This window comes from Limulus polyphemus, unplaced genomic scaffold (genome assembly GCF_000517525.1).
Source record: "Limulus polyphemus unplaced genomic scaffold, Limulus_polyphemus-2.1.2 Scaffold21, whole genome shotgun sequence".
NCBI classification, from domain to species: Eukaryota; Metazoa; Arthropoda; class Merostomata; order Xiphosura; family Limulidae; genus Limulus; species Limulus polyphemus.
In genome coordinates this window covers 1,345,691-1,351,690 of record NW_013665631.1, presented here as the reverse complement: position 1 = coordinate 1,351,690, position 6,000 = coordinate 1,345,691, and the positions used below count along the sequence as shown (strand labels likewise).

At 35.1% G+C, this 6,000-nt stretch overlaps 1 protein-coding gene across 7 annotated transcripts in view; it reads right to left on the bottom strand.

Annotated features, from left to right (window-relative positions):
- Positions 1 to 2,240: 2,240 nt before the first annotated feature.
- The window catches only part of LOC106458298 (CUGBP Elav-like family member 2), a 199,517-nt gene continuing 195,757 nt past the window's right edge, over positions 2,241 to 6,000 (bottom strand). For all 7 annotated transcript variants that reach the window (XM_022384614.1, XM_013917802.2, XM_022384587.1 and 4 more), the window contains one exon: positions 2,241 to 3,254. The gene's annotated coding sequence lies outside the window, so the exon portion shown is untranslated. The remainder of the gene's footprint in view (positions 3,255 to 6,000) is intronic.

Genomic DNA, 6,000 nt, shown 5'->3' with positions numbered 1-6,000 from the left:
TACGTAACACAAATCGAATTTTGGTTTATACTTGCAACTTATGACAAGTTTTTATTCAGGACATAGCGTCAGTTTTGATTTCGAGGAACCCACTTTGAAACTAATAATGCTTGGAGATAGCTTGAATGAATAATGAAGAAAAACTTTAATATACGTTTAACATAACAGCAAATGTACAACGTTTCGACAAGGTTTTGTCCTGATGATGTCAAAACTTTGTCGAAACGTTGTACATTTGCTGTTATGTTAAACTTATATTAAAGTTTTTCTTCATTACCCATTCAAGCCATCCCCAAGCATTAATATTGTTGCGTCAGCGAGGTCACGTGACTAGTATCACGCCACTCCTTCTCTCGAACCTTCGTGAACGCCCTAGCATTTACTAGATTGGGGGTAGTATGGTATATATAAGATGGTCACAGCGTGACGGGACAACATTGTAGTGAGTAATTGAACTGCAGTCAGAGAGTATTATTGAAGTTGAGCCCGTTCGTTGTTATAGCGCGACTGTTGAAAATAAGTGTATCGGTAAAGTTATATTCAGAAAGAATAAACCAGTTTTATTAAGAAAGGACTTGTGTCGCTAAAGTTTCGTGGGAACGAAGTTACGGAAAATCAACAAACGAACGGAGACGTAACAATATAATCAATTTAGCCTATAATTATAAGCACGTGCCAATTAAACGTCCTCTTAGCCGTCTTTTAAACACGAAATACGCCGTCACTAATACCCTTCTGTTAGATTCGACGAGTAAGAAACAATTATCTGAGAAAATATGATTTAGAAATAAGAATTGTCCGGTTTATGTAGAATTTTAAAAAAGGGTTAAATTTTTCTTTCAATCACTCATAACGGATGTTCTTTCCCCTAACTTTGAGCAGTGTATTTATACGTCAGTGATTTTATTTTTATTACAGAAAAAAATATACGCGGATGTACAAAGTTTCTTAATTTCATTTTAAAATATTATTTGATAACTAGTTTTTTTCTCGAAAATACCATTAAAATGCATTTTTGTGTTGTGATAAAGCGTTACAGATGACTTTTGAATTTGACAATTTATAGATATTCTTAATAATGAGCAAAATTTCATATTTGAAGATTGTGTATTTTATTTACGGTAATGTTATCAAAGCATGTATGAAACTTCTTAGAAGAGAAGCACTTAGAATTAAAAAGACTTAGTTAGGTAAGTCACTGAAACAATTACTGGTGTAAGTAAAGCTTTTTCAGTTATTCATTGTTACTCACTAGACTCATCATGAAATTTTAGCTTCGTTTTGGCTGTTTTGCTTAATGTGTGAATTTTGTGAGAAACCGATAAAGCCACAATAATGTTTTGATGACTGTGAACATAAAGCATTGTGTGATAACGTGTTTAAGAAATTAACTTGTACAATATCCTGGATTTCATAGCTCTTATAATTCCGACTCTAGCACACGTCATAGTCTAAAGAGGCAAATCTTGCAAAAATATTTAAGGCAAGGTTATAAGTTAGAAATATATATATCTGTAATATACAAACTCACCATGACCTCAGTATCAGTAAAATCCACAGTTCTTGGTTAAGTGAGGACTACATAAAACAAAAAGGTCAAGTTAACATTCTGTTTCTGGCACAAAAATGTGACGAACCTGGACTGGTAGAACCAAGCTCTTGAAAATCCACGGAGTAAGATGTTTGTGCTGTCGATTTTTACCATCATAAACGTGGTTCTCCGTTAAATATATTTTTGTTTTTGCTACTTATATATATATATCCCCCAGATAAGATGTAAATTTGAACTGAAATCTTTACGATATATTCGCTGTAACAATAATCCTCTTCTGACTTTAACTGTGTTTTAACATTTCACTGTGTATTTATACAGTTCCTTTGCAACAAAAACTTCTTCACATGCTTACAGAAAATTCAAATATTTTACACAGAAAATGGTTGTCGGGTTTTTGTTGTTCCCAATAACATAGTCAGTCAGTTACTTTTCTATAAAACTGTCTCGCGAAAACAATACCAACGGTTATACAGTCATAACTTCACAACAGTGTTTATTATTGATTTCCTGAATGATTTCTATAAGGTACAGACGTTGAGAACGCTTTGATAAATAACATGTATGTATATGTATGTAATAATAATAATACATATGAATTTATATACAACAATAAAAGTGAATGTGATCTTAAAGCTGTTGTCATGATATTGTGTGTAAAAATCAACACCTCTGTGACCACACCACATTCACAACATCTTGTTTACTACACTTGTTTGATACAATGTACACAATCTGTTTCTTTGGTTTGTTAACAGCGACATAAAATGCACTTGTCTGTCAAAAATTCATTTCAATAATGACACTAGATAAGACATTTTTTTCAACATTTTCAAAATGCAGACAGGGTTTATCATTGAAAATAAATGCATCCTGTAATGTTATCAAAGCAGTAGCTTGTGTATGTATGAAACTTCTTACAAGAGAAGCACTAAGGATTAAAACGACAAGTTAGGTAAGTCACTGTCAAAACGCCAAGCCAACAACAAACTTATTGTGAAGCATGAAACAATTATTGGTGTAAGTAAAGCTTTTTCAGTTATTCATTGTTACTCACTAGACCCATCATGAAATTTTAGCTTCGTTTTGGCTGTTTGAGCAGGTATCATTCGCTGTACGTCTACCAAATCCAGACATTCGTACACTTGTCTAGAGTAATATTTTCAGTCACATAATTATGTAAGACATAACAAGTATCCAAATCCCCTGACACATCGATTAAATAAAATCTTATAGTATAGTATAGTCGTTTGATGCGAAGATAAAATGAAGAAAACCATAACGTTGCAAAACATTATAACTGTCTGGGCTATAAAAACGAACTGTGACAGTAAAAACATTCTCACTATAAGTAATTAAAACTAAAATATATAATTCCAGTATAGGTTTACGTAGGAATTTAAAAGATAAATCAATTACACCGACATTAAGTTTGTACAAGGGGACGGTAGTAGTCTCTTATAAAGTATTTGAATCAGTTGAAGTCACACTATTGGAGCTTCTTCTGACGCTACTTCGACAACAATCCGTCGGAGTTTTAAGCTGACGCCACTTCCCAAAATTATTATGAATACAAATTAGCTTCGCACTCACCACATCTCACACAGTGTCGGATTTGTGGCTAGTGGTAAATAGAATATACGGCACGTCACTACACGGGTTCAGAAAATACAGGTCTCATGAGATGCACCGAGCAGGTAATCTAAAACAAGAGAAACACAGGGATTTTGACTTTAAAAAAAAGCTGCCTCCTGAAGCCCTCAACAAATAATAATAATAATAAACAAATCATCTTTAGTAGTAAAAAGTTCAATGTCAAAAAATAAAAACTGTGTTCCTACTAGCCTTTTAAATAAATTGAACATGACACTACTACTACTAATATTTACCTACTAATGTAGTAAAATATCTGCAACATCTGAAAGTCCTCTCATACTACCTTTAACATTGACAACTTTTATTTTATAACAGCAGAAAATACGATTTTCTTTTATTCTCCCAACAACCCTTACTAAGTGTTATTTTAATAATAAAAAACGTTTATTTAACTTTGCAAGTCTTCATTTGTGCCTGGAAAATGATTTCACACTACCATAACCAATAAAGAGAAGAATGTAATAAGACAGGTAATCAATGTTCTCCTTAAAAGGACACATAAAACTCGTAACAGCCATGATTTGATAAAATACCTTGAGTCACACAATTTCCTTATAATAAGATTAACTCATAAAAGTAGTGATTTACCGTAAGCTTTTCGAACATTTCAATACTTTTTTAAAAGAACGTAACATATTCAGTGACTTCTGACACCATCGTTGAAACTGTAACAACGTAAATCATTTGAACGCGTTTTGGAAAACAGTTTGTTTATATGCTTGTTTTGAATTTCGCGCAAAGCTACACAAGGGCTAGCTGCGCTAGCCGTTCCTAATTTAGCAGTGAAAGACTAGATGAGGGGCAGCTTGTTATCACCACCCATCGCCAACTCTTGGGCTACTTTTTTACCAACGAATAGTAGGATTGACCGTCACATTATAACGTCCCCACGGTTGAAAGAGCGAGCATGTTTGGTGGGACGGGGATTTAAACCAGCGACCCTCAGATTGCGAGTCGAACGCTCTAACCATCTGGCCATGCCAGGCCTTTTGAAAACAGAAATACGTATGCACATCATTAAATTTTAAATATTTTCAATAAACGAGTATTCTCTTTAGATAGACAAGCGTTCCTTGGTAGAACAGCGGTAAGTCTATAGATTTACAATGCTAAAATCAGGGGGTTCTATTCCCCCTACGTGTACACGGCAGAGAGCCCGATGTGGCTTTGCTATAAAACACACACTCATAGCCAAGTAACTAGTTAGTCTAATCATAATTACCACTAAAACTGTTTTGTCAATTAATATGTTGAAAAACTCGCTTTTGATATGTAAGTTAAAAGCATCATCCAAAAATGGGTTTTATATTTACAACTCGTTTTTCTGTTTGTTTTACCGATGTATAAAACTTCCTAAGTCTTAGCTTCTACCGTTTACTGCTTCGATATTATTTTATCAGTAAAAAGTATTCAGACTGTTCGCTTCAGAATCTCGCACAAAAGGACTATGTGCGCATAACCGTTCCAACTTTTGAACTGACAGACTAAAGGCAGCTAGTCAACAGCCCCTCCTCCGACTCTTGGGCTAATATTCTTTTATTGAATAGTAGAATGTGTTTGTCGCTCTTATATCGCACCAACTATCCCAACCAAAGTGCAGAGCGTGTTTACCAGGGAATGAGCTGCGAAATTATCTCCTCGGATTATCAGTTGGGAATAGTAACCAATAGGCTACGTCCTGAGAAGGTTAAAAGTCAATGCATAAAAACACACTACATTTTTGTTTGGATAAATATTATTCTTGTATTTTTAACAATTGTGTGTCTAGTCATTTTCATGCTGTAAGTTGTTTTGGGATTTCAGAACTACGTTGTAATAAATATCTTCGTCAAATTTCCTGCTATTTTACAGACCTATCTTGTCACACTAAGGGAAATCAGTTTGACCTGAAAATACCACAAAAGCTTGGTGAAGTAACACAGCATATGGCTGAATGTTCGATTTTTTGTGGATGCGTGTCTTGTCCTTTACTCCAACTATTTAGTCATTATGTTTAAAAAGGATTTGTTCTTGAGGAAATGGAATGCTCCACAATTCAAAGGATTCAAAAGCAAGAGGAAGAGTCTGTCACTGAAGAAAGATGGTTGTCATAGAGAACTGCCAAGCCTAGGAGAAGTCTTCTTTTGACGTAGGACTTTTGTCAATGCTGTGATGATCTATGACTTATTTTTCATTACAGGATGGCCTAACACGCTCTCTTCCTGATGAACAATCTCGAAGCGAGGAAAGCATGGATTAGATGACTCAGTGTCGTAGCAGTAGTCTTTATAGAACTCACAGGCTATTGCCAGTTGGAGTAACCAGATCCCAAATATACTTAAAATTACCTAACAATGGTCAGGAGGTACTCCATTGAAAGACAGAATCTTCAAACAGGAGCTATTTCATTGGCAGGCATCAAATAATGAAGATGGCAAACTAATTGGCACTAGTGAACCTCTCAGAATAGGAGGTATCCTGCAATCATGGATCTTAGAGGAGTTGGCATTCTGGACCAGGGACTGACTGTTTGACAGTTGGAGTCCCTGTGCATGCTTATTATGCTGTATCTACGACATTGAGGAAATATCAGTCAAGTGATGGCTGAGAGTTCATAAGGGAAGTATTCTTGCCATGATCATGCTTCAGGCAGGTAACTGCTTTGAATGACTGGTTTCGATAACAGGCTGCACAATGTCCAATCATAAGTCCAGCCCTAGCCTACATCAAACACTTATTGCATTGCACTGAAGGTTTGACCCACAGGAAAACTGAGCAAACCATCAGATCAAATTCAAAGCTTGAAAGAGGGG